General features: G+C 36.9%; 1 protein-coding gene across 1 annotated transcript in view; it reads left to right on the top strand.

Annotated features, from left to right (window-relative positions):
• Positions 1-22,532, top strand: part of Ccn — a 970,566-nt gene that overhangs the window by 888,246 nt on the left and 59,788 nt on the right. The gene's annotated exons all lie outside the window — the stretch shown is intronic.

Below are 22,532 nucleotides of genomic sequence, written 5' to 3' on the forward strand. Positions count from 1 at the left end.
GACCGCCCGTTGGGTTCAACGTCTGCAGGAGTACAACTTCACCTCTGAACACCGACAAGGGAAGAAACATTCCAACGCTGATGCCCTGTCACGACGTCCGTGCCCGGATGGCTGCAAACACTGCCTGAAAGTAGAAGAGCGGGATGGCGCCCACGCAGTAAGACCAATTGCCGCCCAGCCGAGCCCAGGATGGGATAACGCCGCCATAAGGAGGGAGCAGCTGGAGGACCCAAACATTGGACAGCTACTGCGTGATGTGGAGTCCGGCCAGAGACCAGTATGGGCCGATATCGCCAACCGTAGCACCACTTACAAGAGCTACTGGGCCCAGTGGGAATCCTTCACTGTCAAGGACGGTATCCTGAAGAGGATTTGGGAGTCGGCCGATGGAAGGACCCGCATATAACAACTTGTCCTGCCCAGGAGCAAGGTGAAGGAAGTGCTGGAGGAGACTCATGCTGGAGTGACTGGAGGCCACCTGGGAGCCAACAGGACGCTGGACAAGTTAAGGCAGAGGTTCTATTGGTTGCATCAGAGAACCGACACGGAACAATGGTGCCGAAGATGCGACACCTGTACAGCCAGTCGCGGACCAAGGACACGCAGCAGGGGAGCCATGCAGCAGTACAACGTGGGAGCTCCTTTTGAGAGGATCGCCATCGACGTTGCTGGACCGTTCCCGGTCACGGATCGCGGGAACCGCTACCTGCTAGTCGCCATGGATTACTTCACAAAATGGCCAGAGGTGTACGCGATTCCCAACCAAGAGGCTTCGACGGTGGCCGACGCGCTGCTTGACAACTTCATCTGCCGATTCGGGGTGCCCCGGGAATTGCATAGCGATCAGGGGCGCAACTTCGAATCCAACCTGATGGGAGAATTGTTCGAGCGTCTGGGGGTGCATAAAACCAGGACCACTCCCCTCCACCCACAGTCCGATGGTATGGTGGAACGCTACATCAAAACCTTGGAAGAGCATCTGCGGAAGGTGGTGTCCAACCATCAACGAGACTGGGATGCCAGAGTCCCACTGTTCCTCTTGGCCTACAGAGCTTCGGTCCACGATACAACAGGGATGACACCGGCAAACATGGTCTTCGGGAGAGAGCTGCGCCTGCCCTGTGATCTGCTGTTTGGCACGCCACCCAGCGCCGACCAGCCAGCAACTGACTATGTGGCAGAACTCACCGAGAAGTTGAATGGAGTTCACCAACTGGCCAGAGAGCACCTCAAGATGGCCAGCGACAGGATGAAGGTGCGCTACGACAGATTAGCCAACTCTGCAGGATTCCAGGAGGGCGACCTAGTGTGGCTGTATCGACCTACCAGGACCAAAGGGAAATCACCAAAGCTGCAGCGTGCCTGGGATGGACCATACCGCGTGGTGACCCGGATCAACGACGTGGTGTACCGCATCCAGCGACAACCTCGAGGGAAGATGATGGTGGTGCATCTGGACCGATTAGCAGCCTACCAAGGGACTGCCCGGGACGAGCAGTCCTAAGGAGGGAGCAATGTGACAGCGACGTGAGATTCGAACTCACGACCAGCGTCCCGCAAGAGAGAAGATCGCGCGGAGCACTTGGGATGGCGCGCGGCGGAGAGGGGAAAAGGGCCAACGCGGCGAGAGAGTGGAGCGGGAGTGCGCGCGCATCTGGTGCTGGTAGAGAGGAGAGGGCTCGGGATTTTTCTGGAGTGCCATCTCTAGAGACGCGTGGAGCCTTCGAGGCTACGTCGCTGTTGCTATAAATTACGGACGCGAAGGAACGACAGCAGTTTTTCCAGTTTGCAGTTTTCAGTTATTAAGTCAGTGAGTAAGCCAGAGCAAGCAAGCCAGCCGGAGTTCGACTCGAGTGTGCGTCCGCATCTGCGTCAGCATCCGAAGGCCTGAGTTCGAGTGCAGTGGACCGCAGTTGGAGGGACCTGAGTTCGAGTGCAGTGGACCGCAGTTGGAGGGACCCGAGTTCGAGTACAGTGAACTGTCTCTGAAGGTCTGTGGTTCGAGATACTGTGAACTCGAGTGACTGAGATAGAAGAACTGTGAACTGAGAACTGGTAGTTCTGATTTGTAAATAGTGCTTTGTAAATATTAGTTAAGATTAACAGTACATTGTTGTTACTAATAAAATTCACAATATGGATATATAAGCACATTTTTCAAAATGGTGGCCTTTCATTTCGATACAGGCTTCAGTTCTTTTGTGCATATTATCGCATTATAGACTATTGTACCTAATTCCAATTACCAGTTTCGTCCTTCGTACGAGTAACTCATGTTGAAATAATTCTGTACCTACTCTGTAAAAGAGTGCCTTACGTACTTTAAATTCAATCTTCACTTCTGCCCGATCCGAAAAGATAAAATTACTCTGACATGCTATCTATTGTCTGTCCATGTGGTTCTGACGCAGGGTCATAGAAGGAGGGAAAATCACGTGACAGTTTACTTAACGAGGCCCTTTTATTTAAGTTAATTTAAGCAGTTGTATAATATTACGTAGGCGTTCAATTCCTAACAGAAAATGTTTTCAGAAAAGAGCTAAGAAAGCCCAGCTACTAGACTTAACAGAGGGGCGAACAGAAGCAGGCGGGGGAAACCGGGATGCGATGTAGGCAAACGGACGACAGTACCTGTACGAAAATATGATTCAATATGAAAAGCTCTTTCGTCACTGGAAAACGCGGACATATTTCTGGAACGTACTATACTCAGTAACTCAGTACTGCTTACACGCCCTCGGCTCTGTGTCGTGAACGGTTGGAAGTATACTAGCAGAAGGGGTGGGAGTGAAGTACATTCAAAAACTCATTTACAATAAAAATTGAAGTAAAAATAAAATGATGTCCCTGTACAATGAGAGAAGATAAATAAGGGTTAGATTTTATACTTTCATACTTTATAGTCTTCACAATTTAAAAATGAAATTATTGATTTTTGAAAGCCAAGGTAAGATATGAAAAATAAAGCACACCAAAACCAAATTGATTATCAAATACTTGATGAGAATTTCTATTTGATTGAAGTTTTGATATGATGAACTGCCGAAAGGCCCTAAGCAGACCGATCGCAGGTAGTAATGTTCCGTCGGTTTAATGACAGTAGCATGGATGAATATATAATAGGATGCGAAACTTACTGAGCTTCCCGTAACACATACTAGAGGCGCTGTTGTAGAAATTGATCTTGCTGCCACCTGTTGGGAGGAGGGGCGTTATTACATCTAGTAGCGCACCAAGTAGCGAAAACAGTAACTAATTACTCCATGCATTTAGCAGCGCACCTGGTGACGAATATGTTAAACTGTGCAGAAAGTATTCCCTCCCACCCTCATCGATATTCAAAACTAACCCAATCTAAATTAAACATTTACATTTTTATTCCTCACAGCATCTTCTACTGAAAATTCTTACCGGAGCCAACAGGAAGATAAAAGAGACTATCTATTTTACACTACCCAATTAAAATATAACCAGACAGAGACAAAAAATAAAATAAAAGATTAGATAATTGGGATTGTATTCTTTGGGTATTTATTGTACAGCGCAATGGAAAAGTCTGCAAGAACTACTTAGATAATTCAATTTATTATATTACTATTACTTTACTATACACTCAACAACACTATTTTTACAACGTCCATAAACATCACTGTTTATACACACACGTAGAATCACTTTATGTTCACTTATTAACAAGTTTCTGTCTGCCATCTTGTCTCCTCGAGCAATATCTCGAACGGATAAATAGAGAACTCTGGGTAATGTACCCAACACGTAGTTCTAATGTTCACCACCTAAGACGTTGAACGCTGATCATCTTATTTCAGCCCCCTGCCGCCAGATGGTGCTGACCGCAGTTTCGCATCCTATTATATATATATATATATATATATATATATATATATATATATATATATATATACATATACGGTAGCGTGCAAATTAATCCGAACAACGTAATTACTTATGCAAAAACACTCAAACGGAATAAAAAAAAAGGATCTAAGACATACCTCAGTAATCTATGTGGCCTCCCTTGTTCCTAATAACAGCTCTGAGACGATTTGGCATGGATTCCACTAATTTCCCACGAATATTCTTCATTTCTTCATCGCGAAACCATACACCAAAGAGGGCAGAAATCATCTTCTCCTTTGTAGAACAATCCATTTTTTGCATTCTTCTTTTGCAAATTGACCACAAGTTCTCAATGGGGTTGATGTCGGGTGAGTTGCCTGGTCAGGAGAGTACCTGAATATTCTTCTTGTTGAATAATTCTGTAGTTTTTCGAGACGTATGGCATGGTGCCAGGTCTTGTTGGAACACACCTCTGCCATCCGGAAATGATTTTTGCAGCTGGGGTACGATTCTGGTTTCCAATAAGTGAATATATTTGTCAGAATTCATCATTCCCTTGATAGGTATTAATGCCCAGGCCCTTCATGTGTAAAACAACCCCAAAACATTACTTTAGGGGGGTATTTGGGTGCTTGTTGGAGATGAGCTGATGTTACTTTTTCGGATCCTTTCCGTACGTAAGAAACACGGTGGCCGTGGACCTCGAAATGAGACTCATCGGATAAAAGTAAATTCTTCCAGTCATTCACTGTCCAGTGTTGATGTATGGGTAATTTTGCCCACATTAAGCGTTTTTTGCACATAACAGGGGTTAGCAGTTGCTTCTTAATAGGCTTACGAGCCCTTCGTCCAGCTTCCAAAAGCCTACGCCGCACTGTTGTGACGTGAATATTCGCCCCAGTGGTAGCCATTAACTCGCGGGTTAAGTCGACAGCAGTTCGTCTAGGATTTAATTTACTTTTCCTGACAATTAAACGATCATCTGCAGGTGAAGTCTTCCTTTTCCGGCCACAGTTTCCTTTTTTCTGGGGTGTGATGGATCCAGTCTCCCTGTATCGTTTTATGATCGAATTAACAGTAGCCAAACCGATGTGACATCCTGCAGCAATTTGCCTCTGTGTCATAGAAGAATGCTCTGCTAATGTTATAATTTTAGACCGTTTTCGTGGAGTTGTATACATTTGTGAAGACGACAGAATGTACACAGGATTGCAGTATTAAGTCTTCAACACAACTGAAATGCTTATAAGTACAAAACGACAGGCAAAATGTCACATATTATAAAAAAAATAATGACAGACCTTCAACAATGGAATTACAGATTTTGTCAAGAGGTTCGAGTGGAAGTGTTTTTTGACAGTTTGTATTGTTTACACCCTGTATATTGCACGATTGTTATAATATTAGTTCAGGTGAACGTAGATAGATACAATGGAAATGTATGACACGAACTCATCGATTTGCTCATGCAGTACATACTGCATTGAAGTCCTCAGTTGCATATGTTGGCAGCACTTGTCTCATCAATTAATTACATCAGCTTGTCAGGCTTGAAAAGAAGTGCTTACAGAACCTTGTAATCATTGCCAATTACTGGATATAAACAATAAATCAGTGCCAGTGCCGATACTAGTAACAGTTGACGATCTCCTCCCACGTCGCCCAGACAATGCCAACCAGTTATTCGACATATCGCTGGTGTGGGGGAGATGATTCGACGATCCAATGCTCTTCAATAGATGGATAATTAGACTCAACTTGAGCCCGATGTTCGTGATTTCTAGAAAGCTTTTAGCCTCACGTCCTGCGGTGTTACAATGCATCTTTCAACATCGATAATCGATAGTTCGATTCCAAGTGCTGCCAATATTCCAGAAGGCATGTTCGTAATATCGATTCAGCAATAATGTTGAGAGAAGTGTTGGAATTTCACTCTGTCCTTGGAAAATACTGCCTCACTTTTCAAATATGAGTCAGAAAATTGATTGAGGCTTTTTAATCTAAATAATATTATCTATAGTAATGTCACATGAGGTCTGAGAGTTGCCGATAAATTAAGAGCGATGCGAGTGGATTTATTTGGGAAATCGCAAACCTCGAGTGACATTTATTAGGATATTTCGTGAATAAAATAAAAATGTGAATAATATATTCCTAAAATTCGCTCACAAAATGTTAATAATTATATATTTATGGATATTTAACCTCTTCAGACATTGTGAAGTCGAAATAGATGAATATCGATTACTGCAATAAAGAAATTGAATGTTATTCAGTAATGCCAATTGAGAAAAGCGAAATACAGTTTTAAAAATGTTAATTACATGTACTGCTCTTTTCTCTTGTTATTATAACAGAAATACGTTTTCATTATCTGCTGAAATCATAATTTAATTTAAACATTTTAGAGTATAATTACAAATAACCTGATTAATACATTCATTAAATGAACAATTGTTATAAAGGAGTGCCATTTTCTTTAGATACAATGGACATGGAATTAGAAGATGAAGATGTAGATGTGGAAGTAGGATTTCGCACTTTATTTAGTACAGTGAGTTCATGCTCATCTAGTTGACGATAATGACTAAACAAAAGAATGGCCATGCGATAAATTGATAGTGATAAATCGAGCTGCAGAAATTATCGCGATGTAAGACTGGAATTCAGAATTGCATTACACTTCATTTTCCGAAAATGGAATGACGTCATATAAACGAAATACATCGGACAAATTATATACGTAATTCAAATATGGCTTGAATTGCGATTTTAAAAAGGGAGAAAGTATGCTTCATGTATTTCTAAATTAAAAACACTGTTTTTTTATGTGACATGAAATATAGCCGAACTGTTTCATTGCCGGTAGTTTATTGTTCATATTTAAATTCATTTGTTTCCATAACTTTGTGTGAATTATACATGTTTTGAAATAAATTATACATTTACGGTTTTACTAATAAAAACTCTATATACAGACGTTTAACTGTCTTATACTTACACAATGAATAGCTCATTTATAAGTCGTGTGTAAATTCCTGACTAATAATCACTACATACGTCAGGGATGAGACGATATTAGCTCCCAATCACGATAGAGGAGCTCGATCTTGATCACGGGCGCATAGCACATCCACTACATAGCATCGTAACGTAGACAACAGGGATGTACATGCACATGCAGCGAATAAAGGCAGCAATTATTACAATAACTTGCGTTACTAAATTTCTGGCTATGTAATAGGGCTAATTACTAATATACATGTACATATACAGTATAAACAAATCGCAAAGGAAAGGGATTTTAAGAACAAAAAGAGAAATAGGAAAAGTTAATTGTTTGTAAACCATTTTCTTGTTAAAAGCAATTATTTATTATGTAAATACTTCACTTCATTGGTTAGGAGAAACTAATAGGGTCTACCTGCTCCAAGTTTGTGATCTCTAAGTACTTTTGAGTATTTGTTGAAAAAATAATAATGACAATATTGATTGAAATAGAGTATATTGATTGTGTGATTGTGAAAATGTAGTCCTTACTCTCCAGTCGTGATTATGTAATGAGTTTTCTTAGAGTGATTTGTGAGATGCACGTAACAGGAAAAAACAAATTGATTAAATTATGCTATTCAAGAGTCATCGTAATTTTTGGGGTCAATCATTTAAGGGGATATGTATGATTTTTTAAACTTCCACAATTTTCGGCCAAAATTTGTGAAATTTAAACTATATAAACAAATCTATAATAATATCATCTGTACAAAATTTGGTGCAATTAGTTTTAATAGTTTTGAAATTATATTTTGAAGTATATTTTATATTGACGTTGCTAAAAAAACTCCTTGCATCAAAGTTTTCAAAATGTTTAGTTCATATTTGCTCAAAATTCTGAAAATAGTTATTGGAATAAAAGTGAATTAGCTTTTTGAGCTTAGTAATAGTATAAGTTAAGGTGCAATCAAAGATAAAATATTATTTCTATATTAAAGAAACACGTAGTCTAATAAAAGTAAATATCCAGAAACAAGCAACAAATAAAACATCAACAATACGTTTAAAATAAAGAAATAAGAGGAATCTAGACACAATCTACTGACCCAAATGTAAATTAATTTACCTTCGATGTCAATTCCGAAATGAATTTATTTCTCTCTTCTCCTGAATAATGCCTATTTTTTTTTTCATGTTGCGTCTCATAATGCCGTTTTATGTTGCTTTTTTTTTTTTTTTTTTTTTTTTTGCAAATGATATGTTTTTTACACAACAAACACTGGACTTCATCGCCATGTTCGAAGTATAAATATTGTATCTTCCACTCTTCCTTGAAAGCTTTAAGAGCTTCCGTTCCGTCATGATGCGCTGTGTTCTAAGATCTGTACATCCTTTAGCAATGTTTACAGGTAAAAGAGATCCGCGCGCGCGCAGCGGGCATAAAAGAGCTCTAGCTCGAAATTACTAGTCACCATCGCAAGACTGCTGTAGATGTTTAGTCATTATTATTTGTCAACTTCACAGTCATAGTTTGCTTCGTGCTACACGAACTTAAAAACTGTCGACTTATAGCCCTAGCAATGTACTAAACAATTACTTCAATAGAACTAAATTTATAAAATCGTCTGCATTTATAAAACAGCTTTAATACAATCTGTTTCCCTGAACACAAATTGAATCAAGATGTAAGAAGACTCAAGTCCTGGTTGTGGAGTGCACACGTGGCGGACTATGGCCAGGGGTTGGATTCTGACTTCCCGATCTAGGTGGGAGTTGGGGCGGGGTGTAAACCCAGTGCTGCAACCTGTCGGCGGGATTGGCAGTCCCCGAAGTTGTTAATTACTCTGGGAGTTGCTGTAATTACTATCCACCGCTTCGAGTAGTTCCCCCGTCCGCCGCTCCTGGTTGTTGTCGCCACCGCAGCTCAAGTCTACCTCAATTACCATGGAGATAATGGCCGGCAGAAGTTGGGCGCGCGGGGATTCACCGGGACGTTACCTTCTATTTATTATGCAGCGCACAAGGCCCGAGATCAGGAGGCTGTGCCCGGATATTCCGCCCGATCCAGTCCGAAGTTACTCTCTAATGGAGATATATGGAACAAAACAATCTGCATTTTTACTAACGATGTGTACCGGATTCCCATTACTATTACCTGCATCAACATGTATGTTTAGACTATCACCTGTTTATGGACGTGTACAGTATGTACATATGATATGCATTTACGAATATTTACGTACATGTTGGCTTTCATTTCAAATCTTCCCGGTCTAAATAAGTATTTACTACTTACTTACTGGCTTTTAAGGAACCCGGAAGTTCATTGCCGCCCTCACATAAGCCCGCCATTGGTCCCTAGCACGATTAATCCATTCTCTATCATCATATCCCACCTCCCTCAAATCCATTTTAATATTATCTTCCCATCTACGTCTCGGCCTCCCTAAAGGTCTTTTTCCCTCCGGTCTGCCAACTAACACTCTATATGCATTTCTGGATTCGCCCATACGTGCTACATGCCCTGCCCATCTTAAACGTTTGGATTTAATGTTCCTAATTATGTCAGGTGAAGAATACAATGCGTGTAGTTCTGTGTTGTGTAACTTTCTCCATTCTCCTGTAACTTCATCCCTCTTAGACTCAAATATTTTCCTAAGAACACCCTTAATCTCTGTTCCTCTCTCAAAGTGAGAGTCCAAGGTTCACAACCATAGAGAACAACCGGTAATATATGTGTTTTATAAATTCTAACTTTCAGATTTTTCGACAGCAGACTGGATGATATAAGTTTCCCAACCGAATAATAGCAGGCATTTCCCATATTTATTCTGTGTTTAATTTCCTCCCCAGTATCATTTATATTTGTTGCTGTTGCTCCAAGATATTTAAACTTCTCCACCTCTTCAGAAGATAAATTTCCAATTTTTATATTTCCATTCGTACAATATTTTGGTCACGAGACATAATCATATACTTTGTCTTTTCGGCATTTACTTCCAAACCTATCTCTTTACTTGCTTCCAGTAAAATTCTCGTGTTTTCCCTAATGGTGTGTGGATTTTCTGCTAACATATTCACGTCATCCGCATAGACAAGCAGCTGATGTAACCCGTTCAATTCCAAACCCTCTCTGTTATCCTGGACTTTCCTAATGGCATACTCTAGAGCAAAGTTAAAAAGTAAAGGTGATAGTGCATCTCCTTGCTTTAGCTCACAGTGAATTGGAAACGCATCTGACAGAAACTGACCTATACGAACTCTGCTGTACGTTTCACTGAGACACATTTTAATTAATCGAACTAGTTTCTTGGGAATACCAAATTCAATAAGAATATCATATAAAACTTCTCTCAACCGAGTCATATGCCTTTTTGAAAACTATGAATAACTGATGCACTGTTCCCTTATACTCCCATTTTTTCTCCATTATCTGTCGAATACAAAATATCTGGTCAATAGTTGATCTATTACGCCTAGAACCACACTGATGATCCCCAATAATTTCATCTGCATATGGAGTTAATCTTCTCAAAAGAATATTAGACAAAATTTTGTACGACGTCAACAATAGTGATATTCCTCGAAAGTTACTACAGTTAGTCTTGTCCCCCTTCTTAAAGTTAGGTACGATTATGGACTCCTTCATTTGTTGTGGTACAATTTATTTAAATAAAATTAAATTTAAACATAAACACATCAATTTTGATATTTTAATGAAGGAAAGAAAGCAAACAAATATTATCTGGATAGAAGAGAGAAAGAAAAAATATAGTGACAGAATGAAGAACTACTGGAGAAAGAAGAAACGAAAATGAATGGAGTAGGTTGCGTCATGTGGTTCCTAGAAACTAGGAAAAGGGAAGTTTAAAACCAGTGTTGATTACATTTTAAATTTTATTCCCAACCTCTTTGAAACTTCAAATGGCACCCCTATATAATGAGATATTTGTAAGATAATTGAATTGTTTATACATCTCATTCATTTGTGATCTTTTTCACCTTAACCCCCTGAGTCCTAAGACTACATTTCAGAAGGTTAGTGTCCACACCTGTGGAGTAACGGTCAGCGCGTCTGGCCGCGAAACCAGGTGGCTCGGGTTCGAATCCCGGTCAGGGCAAGTTACCTGGTTGAGGTTTTTTCCGGGGTTTTCCCTCAACCCAATACGAGCAAATGCTGAGTAACTTTTGGTGCTGAACCCCGAACTCATTTCACCGGCATTATCATCTTCATTTCATTCAGACGCTAAATAACCTAGATGTTGATTAAGCGTCGTAAAATAACCCAATAAAAAAAAGAAGAAGGTTAGTGAGAAAGGCATTGATGGCAAAGGCAAATCCACTCTACAGTGTTAATGAGTTTAGTAATATTAAGTTTTAGATACTATTGTTTTAACTCCATGTAAATAGCATGTAAGATGGCCTTAGACTAGAAATGTTTAGTTTAAATGTAGTTCTGTTTATAAGTATGCATAAGAGTGTAATTATTTGACTTATTTGAACTGTTGTATCAGTGAAGCGAGGTGAGTCAGTGAAGTTATGGTTTTACAGTGCAGTGAACAGTTCCGATCAGTGATAATTTATAGCGTCAATGAAATGTATCCTATAGTGTCAGTGAAATGTGTTACAGAGTGTCAGTGAAATGTGTGCTGAAGTGTCAGTGAAATGCGTCATAGTGCCACTACAGGGAGTGAGATGAGAATAAAGTGAAAGACTATTGAAAGTTATGTAGGGCCTATACATAATTATGTAGGTTGTATTGTAAAATTAGGTATTTTATTTATGTTTTATTATTATTGTGTTAAATTGTATTGTGTATTCTTATTGTATTGTGTATAAAATTGTATATGTATTGTAAAATTGTATTGTGTACTGTAAATTTTATTGTGTATTGTTTATGTTGTATATACCACTGCCACCGGGTGCTTGCCCACTTGCAGTGTAAATAAATACATACATAAATGACACCTTAATCGTTTAATGGGAATACAATGAGCTACAATATCATAGTTTTAAATCCTTTTTAAGTCACCTAGAGAATAGAAGGCGTGCGAAAATAGACACTTCTTTAATTTGACCCCAAATAATCTTATGTTTTGAGTTGCATTTTTATATATAAGGAGGCTATTAAACATTTTGGATAAATCGCAATATAGCTAGCGCCAGTAGGGGAAGTTATCCCCACCTACATGAAATGTGCATTCAACACAACACTCGCCTATCACGTAGAGTGTCTGGTGAGCTAGTAGGGGAAAAGTGGAAGGGGTCGTGGGCGTAGCTTCTACGTTCGCTATATTGCGATTTGCCCAACATTTGTACTGCCATATAACGCACTCCTTTTCATAGCACGATAGACTTGGAGTATGATAGAGTATGAAAGTCATTTTTGAAGAGTATTTATGCTATGAACTGTTGAATTTAGTTAACGAGGAAGTCTATTAATGAAAAAATATACTGTCAAGCCATGGCCATTATGTGTAGTTTTTTTAAAATGGTCCTATACAATTCCCTAGATTTGACACTTACTATTATTCTAATTACTCTTTTTTGTAGTAGGAATATACTGTTACTATCTGTGGAATTTCCCCAGAATATTATTCCAAAACTCATTACCGAGTGGAAGTATGTAAGCTAGTATAGTACTACTAACAGCTTCATTTCTTATTCTGTCTGTCCACTTTAAACATTCCATTCTTCTCCATATTCACATTTCAAAATCTTCTATTCGCTTCTCCTCACTTCGTTGTAATGTCCATGTTTCTGCCCCATACAATGCCACACTCCACACAAAGAACTTCACTAGTCTCTTCCTTAGTTATTTTTGCAGAGGTCCGCAGATGATGCTCCTTTTCCTATTGAAAGCTTCTTTGGCTATTGCTATCCTCCTTTCGACTTCCTGGCAGCAGCTCTAGGATATTTATTTATTTATTTATTTATTTATTTATTTATTTATTTATTTATTTATTTATTTATTTATTTATTTATTTATTTATTTACTTACTTACTTATTTACTTATTTATTTATTTATTTCTTTATTTATTTACTTATTTACTTACTTACTTACTTACTTAGTTACTTACTTACTTACTTATTTACTTATTTACTTACTTATTTATTTACTTATTTATTTACTTATTTATTTATTCTATTTATTTATTTATTTATTTATTTTTACTTATTTTTACTTATTTTTACTTAATTTTATTTTATTTTATTTTATTTTATATAATTTTATTTTATTTTATTTCATTTTATTTTATTTTATTTATTTTATTTTATTTATTTTATTTTATTTATTTTATGTAATTTATTTTATTTTAATTATTTTATTTTATTTTATTTTATTTTATTTATTTTATTTAATTAATTTATTTAATTTAATTAATTTATTTAATTTAATTTATTAATTTAATTTAATTTATTTATTTTATTTTATTTATTTATTTTATTTAATTTATTAATTTAATTTATTTATTTAATTTAATTTATTTTATTTTATTTATTTATTTAACTTAATTTATTTATTTAATTTTATTTATTTATTTTATTTTATTTTATTTATTTATTTTATTTTATTTATTTATTTTATTTTATTTATTTATTTAATTTTATTTATTTATTTAATTTTATTTATTTAATTTAATTTTATTTATTTATTTTATTTATTTATTTATTTATTTTGCTAATAATTGTAACATAAAATACTTTAGCTCGCCCCTGAAAGAGTAGAACTCGTGCTCAGGGGCGGATTCCTGAATTGAAATGAGAATTATATTTCATTATCTGGCTGCACAGGAGATTTGATAGAGAGATTGATAAACGTCAGTCCATGATGAGTTTAATTTATGTTCAGTATTAACTGGAATTCGACTTGAACCTTTGAATCAGTCTTGTTACGTCACGTTTACATGAACTGTGGCTTACTAACTGCAAGTTATTGATAACTAGGATATAAACTCATGTTAATATTAAATTTTCATAACGAAATCACAGCAAAATTAATGTTAAACTGCATCATTAGTCATAATTGGAACTTAAAGTCAGTCACCTCATATCGCGTAAACTGCAAAGCTATGTTTGTTAGAACACTAAATCGACTTCATGCTAAAATTAACATAATGAAATTGCAGGTTAATTCTGTTGGAGTTATAATTGATCTGTTAAATACCTACGCAAACTATAGTTATAATATTACGCATATCATACATGCACGCACGAGGACACACACACATACACATTCACACATAGAATGTTAGAATATAATAGAATATGAAAGAGTTAAGGCTATAAGACCTTCTCTTCCACTCAACCAGCCTTAATCAATACAATAGTGACATACATATTTAAATTATGAATAGGCTATTTACAATACACTTAAAAGATTCTCCAGCAATATTCTTCAGTTAAGTTTTAACGACTATTACATGTTTATTTAAATTGAGATAAAACCTATACGAAAAAGTAATAACTTAATTTATGAGCTAATGTAGTTCAATTCAGTCTTTACCCAATATGTAAAGAATTATAATTAAGTTAAGATAGCTAGTTGGTTAAATTGATGAGAATTAATTTAATAGAAGTTTGCTGAACTATGTTATAGGAAGCAAAATATAAATCTAAAATATATTGATATAATGAGAATAATATTAATGTCCTTTTATTTAAGTTATTTTAAACTGTTGTATAATAGTACGTATACGTCAAATTTCTAACAGAAATTAATGTTTTCAGAAAAGAGCTAAGACGGCCCAGCCACTAGCCTTTACAGAGGTGTGAGCAGAAGCTGGTAGGGGAAATCGGGATGCGACATAGGCAAACGGACGACAGTACTTGTGCGAAAATATGATGAAATATTGAAAGCTCTTTCGTCACTGGAAAACGCGAACATTTTTCTAGAACGTACTATACTCACTAACTCAGTATTGTTTACTATATGCTGCCTTGGTTCTGTGTGGAGGACAGTTGGAACTTCATTAGTAGATGGGGTGGGAGTGAAGTACAGTACATTAAAAAACTCAGGTATAATAAAAATTTAAGTAAAAATAAAATGATGTCCCTGTACATACATACAGAGTGATTTATATAGAACGGACACATTTCTTTCTTTAATTATTCCGTTGGAAATTCATTCAATTAATCAATTTTAGCACCAAATTAAGCAGAATGTTCTGGAGTTTCGATTCCTTGTCACTAGATGCGCAGATGTTTATGTTTTATTCCTATTGTTAGCAGCACTAGATGCGCAGATGTTTATGTTTTATTCCTATTGTTGGCAGTTGTTTTCGACATTTTGTGTCAACGTGAAAATGCAGTACACATTAAATCAACGACTCTTCCTTGTGAAGCAATACTGGATTACGAATTCAATTACAGCTACCAAATGGCGTACCAGAGAGAATTTGATGTTCGCAATCCTCCCAAAAGAAACACAATACTGGGACTGGTAAACAAATTGGAAACAACTGGATCTCTGGTGAGTGAAAAGGGCAAGCATCGTTCATCTAGGCTTCCCACGGTTGTTGTTGACGTAAGAGCACGACTGGAGCAGTCACCCAAAAAATCATTAAGACGTTTGTCGCAGGAGACAGGGTACACCTACTCAATGTGTCAGAGAGCTGAGAAAAGTGCAGGCCTAAAACCAAGTTTCTTTGACGACCGAATAATTTCCAGGAACCTGTGGCCACCGAGATCTCCGGATTTGACAACGCCGGAGTTCTTTCTATGGGGTTACTTAAAAGACAGGTTTACGCCACACGTCCCCAGACATTGGACGATCTGAAGCACAACATCACGCAGGAGATTCAAGCTATTGACAACAGAGTCCTCCAACGAGTGGCCAGTAACATGGAACGACGTATTGAGTTGTGTCTTATGCAGGATGGAGGACATTTTCAACATTTGCTATAGAGGTAAATAATCTCCCAAAATTCCTCTACATTTTAGGTATAATAAGTTGTCGCTAGCACAATTCGTTTTGAAACAATTAATGAAAGAAATGTGTCAGTTCTATATAAATCACTCTGTACAAACATACATGCATACATACATACATACATACATACATACATACATACATACATACATACATACATACAAATGCATATGTACACACGAGTATATTGAATGTGGATGTGCGTAGATGATAGCAGAGCGTCAGACAGGCAGGTTGGTTTTGCATTTGTCCTTGAACCCTATCATGAATCGTCGATTCGTGAAGGGGAAATAAGCCGTGGTAGAGAGATTATAACAAACTTGGAACATGAAGTCGTTTTTTCCTCTTGAAAAGACTCCTCGCCTCTTTTGCTTGCGAATCTTTCCCCCAATCTACCCCTCCCCCATTTCCTTGTATCCATCAATTTCTCACCCCGCACACAAAACAGACTTGTGAAGCTTGCCAACTTTATTTCCTGTTTTTCAGAGGGAAGTTTCTTTTTCTCCAGATGTTGGAAGTCTGTGAGACATGAAAAGTCACCTTGCTCCCCTCTCCCCCCGCGATAATGATGCGCCAACTGACAGCGGGATTCCTGCTGACTCCGCTAAAGCCTCCCTCCTAGCGGGGATGCGAGAGGGTTGCCACCTCTTCAAAGTCTACACAACGAAGCTAGTAACTCAGTCACATTGCAGAATTAGGAATATTTCTATTCTTACTGAAGCCGTGTCTAGTCTGATATACTTAAACATTTATGAAATATTGTAGTATTAATATTATTTCATGTGAATCGAAAGAACTCAATTTCGTGGACATATTGTTTAATAATAATAATTATTATTATTATTATTATTATTATTATTATTTATTTATTTAATCTGGCAGAGCTAAGGCCAGTAGGCCTTCTCTTCCGCCCAGCCAGACTCTAATTCTAATTGAATACAATTCCTTACATAGTTATTACATTAATATCTAGACCATAAAACAACATGAAAGTAAATAATGAAAGTTGGATAAGTAATGTTAGTGTGACAATAATAAACATTGGTAAGAAATAGTTATAATAATAATAATAATAATAATAATAACAATAATAGTAGTAATAATAATAATAATGAGATAATTTATATATTTACCTGTGATATATATAGCCATTAAACATTGAGAAACCTGAAACAGCTATTATTGTTAACAAGAATTATTAGAAAAATATTTCGTTAGCCTATTCTTAAATTGGTTTGATGTCTGACAGTCCCTGACATTACTCGGTAGGGAATTCCAAAGCCGAGGAACAGCCACAGTGAAAGAAGATGAATATGAGGATGTTCGGTGGGAGGGAATGGATAACATTGAGGAGTGTTGTGATCGTGTGTCTAGGTTATGATGGGTGGATAAATTTTGAAAACGAGACGCAAGATAGACAGGAGTGGAGAAATGCAATATGTGAAATAGAAGGGAAAGACAGTGGATTTTCCTACGATCTTCTAGACGGAGCCAGGACAACATTTCGAGGGATGATGTTACGTGATCAGCCCGGCGAATATTGCAGACGAAACGGACTCACATATTATGAACACGTTGTAGTCTCTGCGCCGAAGTAACGCTTAGGTCAGTAACCAGAATATCGCAGTAATCGAAGTGGGGCATCACGAGTGTTCGTACTAACATTTTTTTTATGGAAAAGGGTAGAAAATTCTTCAATCGCCTAAACGAGTGGATTAATGAGAATACTTTTTTGCAGGTTTCTGCAACTTGAATGTTCCAATTTAAACTTTTATCCATATAAATACCTAGATTCTTTACTGATTCACTGAACGGAATTTCGGTGCCGTGTATTTAGTCAACTGTTCCAAGACAGGTGATACCAATATGACACCACTTATGAGGAAACTATACCAGGAGATAATGGGGTAGCGTGGCCATTTCCTTTCCCCCTATTCATGGACTTAATGCTATTATTAGAGACAGACAGGCTATAAAATGTCATATTCTGATTCATTACTGCAAGCGGAATTGAAACAAGAATTTTCACTGTTCATGATTTTAATGTGTAGAATGCAATTAGAATCGAACAAAATCATACCTATTTTATAATATTTTGGTAAACTTTACATAATTCACAAAAAAAACTGCTTAAATATATGGTGAACCGAAAGTAATATCATTAATTTCAAGGGGTTATTCTTTGAGATATTTCGAATAAAAAAAGTTTAATACAATTCTGCTTGTTTTTGCTTCCTTTTATAGATAAAAATTATTTTACGAGGCGTGTTTTTAAAGTAAGTTCCAAAAGGGTGTAGTAAGTAAACGGGAAGATATTTACAAACCATTTTTGTTGCATTATATTCCCCACACTTCAATTACTTCTCAACATAATCTCCACCATTATTGAGGCATTTATCGAGTCATGGCACAAGTCTTTCTATCCCCTCTTTGTAGAATTCGCCCGCCTGCGATGCGAACCACTCCCGCACTGCTGTTTTCACTTCATCGTCGCCATCAAACTGTTTACCACCGAGGAACTTCTTGAGGTGCAGGAAGAGATGAAAGTCACTCGGAGCCAAATCCGGACTGTAGGGGGGATGGTCAATTTGTTCCCAGCCAAATTTCGATATGAGATTTTGGGTGTCGTCGCCATCAAAACGTTGACAACCGAGGAACTTCTTGAGGTACAGGAAGAGATGAAAGTCACTTGGAGCCAAATCCGGGCTGTAGGGGGGGATGGTCAATTTGTTCCTGTCCTCATGAATTTTTTCATCGACAGTACGCACCAAATCGTCATTGATCAAAGATGGCCGACCGGTACGCTGCATTCACAGAGACCGCCCTCGTTGAACTTCCTAACCATCTCCTGATCATTCCATCACTAATGTTATCATCACCATACACCTCACAAAGTTGACGATGAATGTCAACTGGTTTGATATTTCTCGCATTCAAGAAACGGATAACAGACCGCATCTCACAGTCGGCGGGGTGCTCGATCACTTTAAACATTTCAACTGATCACAACTAACCCCACACACGGACTGAAGCTCTGAAACTGCATGCACAGCTTGCCTGAGGACTGAAGAAGAAAACACGCATGCGCAAAATAACGATTGCAGCGATGCGACGGCTATAATTGAAAACGGAACTTACTTTAGGAACACGCCTCGTATATGAAACTTTTCATAGCGTGTTTTGGAAAAACTATTGATTTAATTTCCAATATGCCCAGTCAGTTTAAGAGAGTAATATACAGGGTGATTCACGAGGATTTACCGTCCTTTACGGAGCTTATTTCCGAAGACATTCTGAGCAAAAAATGTCATATAAATATTTGTCCTAATCTCAATATTTACAGAGTTACGTTTCGTTATTGGAACGCATTGCTGTGAACGCGTGATCTTGGTCAGCGTGCAGTCAGCAGCCAGCGCGAGCGCTACGGAAATCAAAGACAGCCGTATGCAGTTACGTAGAGCGACGAGTGTCGTTCACAAGCGTGCGGCCAAGTGTACTCAAGCGGACGGCGACATTTTTTAAAATGTGTTGTAAACTTTCCAAGACTGTAAATTAGGATGCAAAATTGAACTAAAAATAATTAAGTCGGTGAAAGTGATGTGATTTATAGTAATTGTTCTGATAAGTGCGTAAGAATAATGTAATTTTCTAGTTAAAATAGACAAAGATGTCTGTACAAAGCAACTGAGGAGTTCACAGCACATTTTTAGCTGCATAATACTTGCCAATTAAGGAAATGATACTTCTGAATGGTTCATTCTCTATTTGTATTATTCTTTTACCTTCAAACTAAAGAAAAAAACGTATTTTACAAACAATTTTAAATTATTGTAACTCTGAAAATATTGAGAATAGGAAGTATGTTTATACGGCATGTTTTGCTCAAAATGTCTTCAGAAATAAGCTCCGTAAAGGACTGTAAATCCTCGTGAATCGCCCTGTATTATGAAACTAAAGTATTGAAAGAATTTTTAGCTTTGTTCTGTAAGTGTGCAGAAATTTCATCCGAAAGAATGCAACTTTCCGTTCTAAAAAAGAATTTTAAAATGTTACATTTGTTCGGATCAAATTTCTCTCAATTTAAAGGATAAAGCTAAAATGATTTCTGTAATGTACTATCATAATACATTGCTCTCATAAATTTGACTGGCCATATTGGAAATTTAATCAATGGTTTTACAAAAACACGTTATGAAATATTTCAAATAAACCATTTTTATCTCGAAAAGGAAGCAAAAACGAGCAAAAGTGTATTAAACTTTTTTGTTTGAAATATCTCGAAGAATAACCCCCTGAAATAATGACATTTACAGTTCACTCTGTATATTATATACATATAATTTGTATGTACATGTACATATATATATATATATATATATATATATATATATATATATAAAATCTGAAAGTTAGAATATTATAAAACAGTTATATTATAGGTTGTTCTTTATGGTTGTGAAACTTGGACTCTCACTTTGAGAGAGGGACAGAGATAAAGGATGTTTGAGAATAAGGTGCTTAGGAAAATATTTGGAGCTAAGAGGGATGAAGTTACAGGAGAAAGGAGAAAGTTAAACAACGCAGAACTGCATGCTTTCTATTCTTCACCTGACATAATTAGGAACATTAAATCCAGACGTTTGAGATGGGCAGGGCATGTAGCACGTATGGGCGAACCCAGAAATACATATAGATTGTTAGTTGGGAGGCTGGAGGGAAAAAGATCTTTTGGAAGGTCGAGACGTAGATGGGAGGATAATATTAAAATGGATTTGAGGGAGGTGGGATATGATGATAGAGACTGTATTAATCTTGCACAGGATAGGGACCGATGGCGGGCTTACGTGAGGACGGCAATGAACCTCCGGGTTCCTTAAAAGCCATTTGTAAGTAAGTTAATATAATAATCTGAAAACGGGACTCTGTGCAATATTACCATAACTAGCATTACTAAAGCATTGCATATGAGTGTCTAAAGCACCAGGGTATGAGTGCACTTGTGTGTATTTTTAACAAAACAGGCTCTCTGCACGTTCTAGCCGTCCAGTGATCTAGTATTCAATGAAATCTGCCCTGGGTATTACATCCTACCCTTCTACAATCTAACATGCAGAAAAATATCCCAACGAGATGACTACACAATGTTAAATAATCTATACTAATAATAAATCTGTAGCCGAAATGTTTCTGATAATTTTCGATTTTCCAAAAATAATATTGGTCCTAACATATATAATAATTAACCACCCTGAAACCAAAAATCGCTTTTTTGACATTTTTCTTTGCATGTCTGCCTGTCTTTCTGTCTGTCTGGATGTTTGTTGTCTCTTTACACGATAATGGCTGAACGGATTTCGATGAAAATTGAAATATAAATTAAATTCGTTGTAACTTAGATTGTAGGCTATGTGGCGTTCAAAATACTTTATTTAAAGAGGACTGAATTAAATAAATCGAAATATCTTGCTTATTATAGCTTTTTGTGAAAAATGTTACATAACAAAAGTTTCTTTAAAAATGATTTCCGATAAGTTTTATTCTATGCAAAATTTTGATAGGACTGATATTTAAGGATAGGATACAAGACTTTTAAAATAACAATATAATACATTTTCACCGCCGCCTCAGATTATAGCGTTGTTGTTCCTGCAATAACTCCTATGTGCAATATATAAAATTTTCGAGTAAAAAGAAAAAACACATTTAATCATTCCATGACAATGGTACATAGGAGATCGTGAATTCTTACATTTTCGAAAGAAAGAAATATAATTACATGTGACTATATATGCTGTATCACTATTTAAGTTATTTGAAGGGTTCAGAACCATAGTGGGCCAAGCGCCATTTACTGAAGACGTAGAAAACAAGGGTTAAAATTAAGTTATTACCATAATTCAATGTAAACATATAGCAAGTAATATAAAGTAAACACATTAAATCTAAATGATGTCAATCTTCATTAAACTATGGTTGCATGTAATAACAATTAAGAAACATGTTAAAGGAATTGTCAGTGCACCAAATGAGTGCTCTCTGGACCAAAATGATCGCATTTTAATTATTTAAATTCAATTTAAATTAAGTAACATATTAAACGATTTATCCTTCTATCAAACACGAATGTTCCCTGGATCAAATGTCCTATATTAATTATGTAATTACTTTATATTTATATCTAACGGGTGCAGCGGAGCGCACGGGTACGGCTAATAAGAGAATATAGCATTTAAATCTGACCTCTAAAAAAATAAATTCGTAACACCCAACGCAGAACAAATGTGTCATGTAATTACAGAGATGTTATGTATCCCTGTTACGTTTCCATTTAAAATTTAATTTCTGCAACAGAGATAAAACTTTTAGGCACCCTATATTTTCTTCAAATTCATCTACGACAGTAGGCCCGTAACAATTACACGCCGGGAATAATTAGTACGCAAAATTAGTTTGAATGCTCGTGGAAGACAGTGGAAGCGTGGAGAAGCAATTTAACTCACCTTGGTTTTCAGACAGAATAGCACGGAGTTGAAAATATGTCGAGATTCCCCTTAGAAAAGTCACTTCATCCTGTGGATAATTCCATTCTGGTCGGTAGCAAGAGGAGCGGGGAAGGAATGGAATGAGAGGAACTTGAAAAAGTACATCTTAGAGGATGTTCCTAGCCTCGCTGGCTGGCTTTCTTTGTCTAGCGCAGGAATATTGTCTCTGCGAGCTTCGGACAATGCACAAAGTTCAGGGCAAATGGAA

The sequence above is a fragment of the Periplaneta americana genome, chromosome 14 (assembly GCF_040183065.1).
Source record: "Periplaneta americana isolate PAMFEO1 chromosome 14, P.americana_PAMFEO1_priV1, whole genome shotgun sequence".
Lineage (NCBI taxonomy): Eukaryota > Metazoa > Arthropoda > Insecta > Blattodea > Blattidae > Periplaneta > Periplaneta americana.